General features: G+C 43.0%; 2 non-coding genes across 2 annotated transcripts; both read right to left on the reverse strand.

The window, feature by feature from the left end:
• Positions 1-6,058: 6,058 nt before the first annotated feature.
• On the reverse strand, positions 6,059-6,165 carry LOC112089414. Its single transcript, XR_002901052.1, has one exon. It is a non-coding gene; the product is annotated as a small nucleolar RNA R71 (small nucleolar RNA).
• A 2,329-nt stretch (positions 6,166-8,494) lies between these two features.
• On the reverse strand, positions 8,495-8,602 carry LOC112089625. The gene has a single exon (XR_002901252.1). It is a non-coding gene; the product is annotated as a small nucleolar RNA R71 (small nucleolar RNA).
• Positions 8,603-9,115: the final 513 nt, after the last annotated feature.

Here is a 9,115-nt window from a genome sequence, read left to right on the forward strand (position 1 = left end):
CGCGGTCAGAGGTCACGCAACCGCGGTAAAGTGGTGTCCGGCCGCGGTCGAAGAGGTGTTTCCCGCGGTCAGAACACCTGCTACCGCGGGGGCTTATATTGCAACATGTTTCCTGCTTCTCCTTAGTTCCTGCTAGGCCGAGCAGTCAGGGACCATCCTTCTTTTTGGTCTTTTCGGTTTTTATATTTTTTTGGCTTTTTCTTTATAAGAAATACCTGAAACTAAGAATAAGAAAAAGACAGAAAAATCGTAAAGAAAACAATACCTAAATGGGTTGCCTCCCATTAAGCGTTTTTGTTTTAAGTCGTTTAGCTCGACTTTGGGGTTGGACGTGGCTTAGTCCAATGAAGAAGATCTTGTCCTTAAGACAAGTCTTTTTCGACATCTCCTTGCTTTGTCTAGCAGGTTCTTCGTCACTCCAAAGTTCTTCTTCAAACTCTTCTGTTGCAGAACGTTTTCCTGCTTTGCTATTGTATGGGACAACTTCTGTGAAGACATCTTTGTCGATATTAGCAAATGAAATCCTCCGGTTTGGCCAGTCCATTATAGCTCCGAAGTTGCTAGAAAAGACCATCCGAGAATCACTGGATGTGTTGCGTCTCTTGTTTCGACAATGTAGAAGTCGACAGGCACGATGCAATCTCCTATTCTCAAAGGAAAATCATGAGCTATTCCTTGAGGCGTTGCATTGGAATCATTAGTTAGACTAATCTTTGCTCTAGTCCTGCGCAGGTGTTTTATACCAAGTCTCAAAGCAATTGCCTTGGACATCATGTTAAGACAAGCTCCAGAATCACAAAGCACATTTTTAAACATTTCTCCTCTAATAGAACAAGAGATGAGAAACTGACCTGCACCTTCGATTTTGTGAAGTGTTCGAACAGGTTTACCTCTTCTGACATGATTGAACAAGTCTTCTATTTCAGGGATTGATTCCTTGCTCTCACAGAAGTAATGGCCTATCATGAAGTCCTTGCAAGCTTTGGCAAAGGTGATTCCTTCAGGCAAATTTTGAACCACTTCATTGAACTCATCGAGCTTCTCTTTGCTGATTTTGTTGGTGTAGTAGCTACAGTCTTCAGGTTTTTGAAGGTGGATCGCATAGACAGCTGCTTCTGGTGACGTCATGTATCGAGCTCGCATAAAGTATCTATGGATATCCTCCTTAGACTCCTTGCAGTACCTGAAAAAGACTTGCAAACGACCAAACTTCCAGATTTCATCAAAGCTTAGGTGAGCAGGGAATGACCTGACCATATTGTTGAACTCTATGAGCTTCTCTCTACTGATGTTGTTGGTGATCAATTGAATTTCTCCTGAACTGTCTTCTTAGGAATATCCTGCGTTTGGATCTTCTACAAACAACCCATACTCTTCATCTTCAGAGTATTGTTCTTCATACCCATCTTCACAAGACAAGGCCATGTTGCAGGGCAATGACTTGTCTTCGTCTTCAGATATTTGGGTGCTGATGGAGCAAACTAGTTGTTGATGGAGGGGTTTAGTCATTCCAGGAGGTGTACTAGACGCACAACTGCTTGTATGAGACTGCAGGAGACGCGACCGCGGGAAAACGTCCATGGGCTGCGGGTAGGCCGAGCACGACCGCGGGAGAAGGCTTCTTGGCCGCGGTCGGAAGCGACGCGACCGCAGGAAAGTGTCTCCGAGTTTATTGTCTGCTGCTGCTTGCTCCTTTGCTTCCTGAATGATCTCTTGGGTCTTCTGGCTTGGTGTACTTCCTCCCTGGACTTGAGTCTTTAGTTTTTGCTGCTGGAATCTGCTCTCCAAGTCCTTGTATGATCTCCTCAACCTTTTTTTCAACTTCATCAAGAGCATAGACTACTTTGTCCATGGTTGAGTCAAGCTCTTCGGTTATGTCAATGACTTTGTAAACCTTCTCTGAAACTTCGACTGTGAAGTCATAAGACTCGTACTTAGCTTCGTTGAGGGCTTTGTCCACATCATCAACTTTGAAATCCAGGTCCATGACTTTGTTTTTAGTGTTGCGAAGCTCGTAGGTGTGCTTCGCTTGCTCTTCCTCCATGCTGTCGAACTGTTAGTGATCATAGCTGCGTCCTTGGTTGCTCGTTCTTCAATTGATTTGACTTGTGAAGCTAGGTGATCGATCTTCTCAATGAAAAGATTCGATATCCCGTTAACCCTTTCGTTTAGAGCAGCTGTAGCGGTTGCTTGAGCTTCTATGAACTGCTTGATTACGCCTTCGAGCTGACTCAATCGGTTACTGAGCTGGATGTTCTCATCCTGCTGGAGAACTTGGTGAGGTAGGCGATACATAGGTGGTCTAGCGTTTACCATTGGGGGCACGTAGGGCTCATTCAGGAACGTTCTGTAGACTTCTGTTCGTACTTCTTCATAGAGATCGCATAGGTATTGCTTCTCTCTGCGTCTAGTGGCTTGAGGAGTGTTGTAAAAACCTCCCTCATAGTAGGGATTTTGATTTATAGGATCCATGTCTTCTGGAATGGAAACAAAATAAACGAAAAATGGAAATATGTAGAAAAAAGGGTTCTAGTATTAAGAAGTAGAACAGAAACCTAAATTGAAAAAGAAAGAACAAGGGTTCTGATATGTTCATAATTTGCATCATTTAGGTTGTATATCTCATTCCAAATCATGTTATTTCTCATGCATATTAGGTCCTTAGGTGTTGTTTTAGGACTTAGGAGTTGCATTAGGTCCCAATGAGACTTTGCATGTTTGGAGTGTTTATCAGGTGTATTTGGAGCTATTTGGAGTTGAAAAGGTGAATCCAGGATGAGAAAAAGTGATCAGAGCTTGAAAGATGGTGAAAATGGGTTTTTGGAGGTTCTCGGCTATTCTCACATACCGCAGGCAACTTTTCTCGGCGTTTTCCATGTACCGCGAGTGAGCCTCTCGGGCAAAACGTGTACCGCGGCTAAGGTTTCTCGGCCAAAATTTCCGGGTACAGACACATATCAGAAATCGCGTTACCTGAAGGTCTTGCCGGTCGATTCAGGTGTCGGGTGCTTCATCAAAGTTGGAAAGGGTTGGATCATGGTTCCAGGGCTGGTGTAATCATAGGATTTGGAGGCGTGAGCAGAGAGTTAAGCTCGTCGGAAGGCACGCCTGTCTCGTTACCGTTTTGAACCGACCCGATGAGCTCTGAAGAATGCGAAGGACGATGCACTTCCAGACCGATTCAGTCTACACAGCCTTCATTAAGATTTGAGATATTTGAGTCCTCTTTCCAGAAAGTTTGATATCATTCAATTTTTAGCTATGATCAAGAAGATAACGTTTCTGGAATGGACGCATGTCTAGAAGCCTCTTTCTGACCGTGTCAATGCACTGCGAAGATGAGCCCTCCAGGGAACCTTCCACTTCCCAATCGCCGAAGGTTCCTTCACTAAATTTGAGGATATCTGAGTGTTTTATCCACCGAAGTTGGAATCGTGCCATTTGGACCAGTATCCTGGGAGTTACGTTCCCACGAATGTTAAGTGGTCCGAGAAGACCTGAAGCCTGCGAGACAGTCTTGCGACTTGGCTAACTCGCAATGCCTGGAGATTAGCGTCTGGGGGTTGAGCTGCATGTTGAGATGTGCGAGTAAGGTAACACTGGGTAAGGTCTAAGGTTCCCGAGCATGAAAAATACTAAGTCCACAAGCGTGCGACTTGAGCATGCGAGTTAGCCAAGCTTGGAACTGAGCCGCATGAAGACTCGCAATTTACACCGACTTGAGCATGCGACTTGGGAGTGATGAAGAACACCTCGCACATATTTCTGAAAGCCCCTGCTACACGGTCGTGCGAGTTAAGGAGCAAAGGGAAATGAGCCGCACGAAAATTCGTGTTTTACACCGAGAGAGTAATGCGGCTGGGCTTACATGGATTCTATCTCGCTGAAGCTTCTTTCTAAGATCATGCGCGTTGGGCATGCGACTTGGGACTAAAGGAGGACCAAGTCGCACACATATCCTTCCCAGATTTTGTCTTGGTCATGCGAGATGAAGAGGAGGAGGACTGAATCGCACAAAGACTCGCAGAACACTCCTAGATGGGCATGCGGCTGAAACTAAAGGACTTAAGGCTCACAAGACTGCTTCTTTGGCTGTGCGACTTGGGCATGCGACTTGGGAAGCTCCTGAACAACTCGCACACTCGTCATTCTACCCATTAAAGCCGGGTCAGGACCCGGTTTGTTCCGGGTTGACCCGATTCGTTTTAGAACCTATATATAGTTTTTTAGGGTTTTACCCCAAAAACTTAAGCTTTATTCCTCAATTTCTTTGCCTCTTTTGTGTAGCAAAACCCCTTTGAGAAGAGAAGTATCTGATTTTGGGCGTTTTAATCAAGAGATTCAGAGATTCTTGAGTCTTTAAGGCCGTCTTCTTCTTAATCTATTATCTTCATCTTCATTTACACACTTCTAATCATGATTAACAATACATCTTGCAAAGGATCTAGTGTATTGATCATGATTAGTGAGTAAACCCCATATTAAGGTCTTAGATATGTAGATTAGGGTGCTTAGGTGGTAGATTAATGAGCTTAGTGGTTAGATCATCCATATTCCATTCTCTACAACATGTTCTTAATGCTAGATCCATACACATCATATGTGGTCTAGATTCTGGGCATTTCATGCACCAAAAGTGTTTGATGAAATGCCTGAACCAAGGTTGTTAGAGGTTTAAGTATTATTCATCATGGGAATGATTGTTTATATGCTTAAATGACAGATTAAACTGATTCTCAATGCTTGTTGATTCATGTTTCACTAATGATGATTAGGTTGGAAACTGTTTTAACATAGATGTTAATGCCTTCATGAGAGGATTAGCTTAATTAATGATGATTAAGTTGAATGGTTTGCTTGATCACATGATTCATTAGCTCATTAGTTTAGCACCAAAGGCACCCTAATCCACTATCATGTCTAAGACCTTTCTCATCATCATATATACATTCTCATCTCATTTAGCTTACTTACTTGCTTGTTTAAGTTGATCATTAGCTTTAATCCTTGTTTTAAGTTCTTTGTTGTCATTAATCATCAAAACCTTACTCGTTTGGCTTGAATTAAGAACTGCTCTTGCATCTTAGTGTCTACACATGATGGATTGATACCCTTTGTACTGCAAAGTGACAAAAGGGATTGATAACCCCTCATTTAGAGCCTTGAAAACTCTAAGTTATCAATTGGCGCCGTTGCCAAAGTGTGATAGCATTAAGGTTGTGTCATTTCCTGAGATCAAGCATTTTCTTTTGTGTTTTCTAATTTCTTTCAAGTTCTGGTTGTGAGTTTCAGGTGCATGAACACTAGGTCCAGATCAAGAAGCTGTGGTCCACCTTTCCCCTTAAACGACAACATTAATCTTTTGGTACCAAGGAGGAGAAGGGATAGGCGTAGAAGACAGACTGATCAGGCTGACATGGAAGATCAAAGAGAGCATGTGGTTGATGTTGAGGAACCGGCTCAGGAGCAACAGGCTCAGGGTAATGGAGCTGGTAATGCAGCTGGTATTGGAGCTGGTCAAGGGTTACATCAGGGTAATGTTCATCAGGAACAGGTGCATCAACAGCAGGCATATGTCCACCAGGGAAACGCTCCAGCTCATCAGCAGAGGCATCAGGCCAATGTACAGCAAAGACAACAGGTGCACCACTATCAGCCCTTCCAACACCAACAAAGGAGATATGTGCAGCCACAGGTCTATGTTGAAGAGAATGACAGGGCCAATGCTCATTAGTATGGAGCTGGAATTCAAGCACCACCTGTGCAAAACAAAAATTTTGAAGTGAAGGCATCCTTATTGAATATGGTCCAAAACTCCAAGTTCCATGGATTAGCAATGGAAGATCCCTTGGAACACTTGGATCAATTTGATAAGGTTTGTGACTTGACAAAGATAAATGGAGTATCTGAGGATAGTTTCAAGCTCAGATTATTCCCCTTCAGTCTTGGTGACAAAGCTCACCAATGGGAGAAGAACCTCCCAAGAGGCTCCATTCAGACCTGGGAGTAATGCAAGCAGGCCTTTCTAGCTAAGTTCTTCTCCACCTCCAGAACAGCTAAACTGAGAAACCAAATCTCTAGCTTCACTCAGCACAGCAATGAGAGTTTTGGTGAGGCATATGAGAGATTCAGGAGCTACACCAACCAATGCCCACACCATGGGTTTAGTTAGGCTTCTCTTCTCAGCAAACTTTATAGAGGAGCTCTTCCCAAGATTAGAAACCAGCTAGATACTGCCTCCAATTGAAACTTTCTGGGGAAGGAGATTCATGCTGCTTTAGAGCTGGTTGAGAACTTAGCAATGAGCAATGATACATATGGAGAAGACTTTGATAGAGCCAATAGGAGTGAGAGTTCAAGCAGGGATCAAAGGTATGAGAAGGACTTTAAAACACTTGAAAGCAAGCTGGAAAAAGTGTAATTAGCAACTCAAAAGCCAATGCACTTTGTAGGAGAGTTTGAGGAACCTTCTCAATGCTTTGAGAACATCAGTGAAGAGGGTCTTACTCAGGAAGAGCTTAACTATATTGGGAATCAGAGGTTCCAAAAATATCAGCATGGCAATGCCAATCAGAACCTCTCTTACAGGAATCCCAATGTAGCAAACCCACAAGACCAAGTCTACCCTACTTCTCAAGCTCCACAGAATTTTGTTCCCAAGAACAACTTTCAAGGGTCTTTTCAACCAAAGAATCAGTTTGCTCACAATCAGGGTTTCAGTCAACAACAGCAAACATTTCAGGGTTTAGGGTTTCAGGGTTCTGGTTTCAGTTCACAGCAGCAGCCAAAGGCACCACCAGGGTTTGGTCCACCACAGTTCCAGCAGCAGGCGCCGGTTCAGCATCAGTTTCAGTCAGCACCTGTTCACCAGCAGCCATCATTCAGAAAAAGTTCATTCCAAGAAATTTGACTGATCCAGGGAGTTTCACACTCCCTTGTGCCATAGGGCCTCTGCTATTTTCTGGATGCCTTTGTGATCTGGGAGCATCTGTCAGCTTGATGCCATTCTCCATAGCGAAGAAGCTTGGCTTTAGAGTGTTCAAACCTGCTAGGATCTCTGTTGTCCTTACCTGTTGGGATGTTGGAAGATCTGCCTGTCAAGATAGGTGGTTTTGAAGTTCCAACTGATTTTGTTGTGCTAGAGATGGATGAGGAACCAGTGGATCCTTTTATTTTGGGTAGGCCATTCTTGGCCACAGCAGGAGCTATTATTGATGTGAGAGGTGGCATCATAGAGCTTCAACTTGGGTCTGAGAGGCTTAAGTTTGATGTTAATGAGATGATGAAGAAGCCCACCACAGAAGGACAATGCTTCTATGTAGAGACAATGGATCAGCTGGCTGATGAGTTGCTTGAGGAACTGAATACTGATGATCCTCTTTAAGCTGCTTTAACCCAAGAACAAGGAGACCATGGGTTCTTAGCAGAGGAAAGTGAAGGGTGCAAGCTGTATTTGGACAATGCAAGAGAACTTGGTCCTGAGGCAAGGTTTTTGGAACTGGAACAAAGTAGCCCTGACCTTCAATTCTATTTGCTTTCCATTCACTTATTACTTGTTTCCAATCGCTTTGTTTAATCGCTTTTTACTTGTTTTACTTGCTTTTGTTTTCAATTGCTTTTACTTGTTTTGCTTTCTAGTTTAGATTTCGTGACAACCAAAACCCAAAACCAAAACCCAAACCTGTTTAGTTCTAATCTGATTTCAGCATTGTCGTGAATTCGTACTGAAACAAGTAAGTCTCTGTGGATCGATATCCTTAGTACTACAGCGCACATCTGAGCACTTGCAGACATTTAGGGGTTATAAATTTGAAACCTGAAGCTTAGTAAAACGAAAACAACAACCCCGTTTTGCTCGACATCAAGTTTTTGGCGCCATTGCCGGGGACTTTGATTTGTTTCGTTTCGAATCCCAGCTTAAATCCATTAGAACACTTGTTTACTTTTACTTTTTCTTTTGAATTTTTCAGGTTTCTCTACAATGAGAGACCGGGAACATGTTCCTGGAACTCTTGGTGATCCACCATATCGTGTGGATGGTGATCCAAGCGATGATGACCTGACTGATGATGAGTTTGAAGAACCGATCTATGATGACAATGAGCTAATCGGATCTACAAAACGTGAAGATGATGATGAACTGATTGGAAGTTTCGATTCACTCGAAAAGTTCATGGGAGATCGAAGAGCTATTCAACCAGCCTTACCAAAGGATGGAAAAACCGAAATTAAGGTACCCTATATCCATTTAGTTCAACAAAATCAATTCCATGGTTACAATTCCGAAAACCCGATAGACCATATCGAGACGTTCGAAGAATTATGTGCAACCATTACAGAAAATGGGGATTACCACAAGTGTAGTATTTTCCCATTCTCTCTTAGAGATAATGCCAGCAAATGGCTAAAATCTTTGCCACCTGCTTCACTAAAAAACGTGGGCAGCGTGTAGAACTGCTTTCCTAAATCGTTTTTATACTAGAAATCATTCAAATCTCTTAAGGAACAACATAAAAACTTATAAACAAAAAGAAGATGAAGATCTTTTAGATACTTGGGAAAGATTTAGGGAATACCAAAGAGATTGTCCACACCATGGATATACCGAGGAATACCTGCTGGGTATCTTCTATCGCGGTATAACTCCAGAGTTACGACATTCTTTCGACACAGCAAGTAATGGAGATTTCTCAACTAGATCTGTAGAAGATGTTCACGTTTTCATTTACAATTTCGCAAACAGCATCCGAAATCATGTAACCTTTGGTAATTATGCACTTCCTGAGAAGAAAGAAGAAATTTCGGAAGTTATGAAGTGTCTCCATCACATAATGAGTCATCTTGGATTGCAACAACCAAATAAGGTACACAATACGTTTAACTTTGACAGCTGGGACAACCCAATGGATTCTTATGGTCAAGTGATGGTTAACATTGCAGAAGTCTACCAAATTCAAGATTTTCCATTTGTTTCTGATCACCGCGGGTCCATTCATCCGGACCGCGGTCAAGCAAGCTTTCACCGCGGTCGTACTGGTTCTGACCGCGGCCAAGACCTGTTTCACCGCGGTCGCGAGCCTTCTGACCGCGAGAAACCGTCTTCTGAACTTGCCTG

Source organism: Eutrema salsugineum, unplaced genomic scaffold (genome assembly GCF_000478725.1).
Source record: "Eutrema salsugineum unplaced genomic scaffold, Eutsalg1_0 scaffold_12, whole genome shotgun sequence".
Taxonomy (NCBI): domain Eukaryota; kingdom Viridiplantae; phylum Streptophyta; class Magnoliopsida; order Brassicales; family Brassicaceae; genus Eutrema; species Eutrema salsugineum.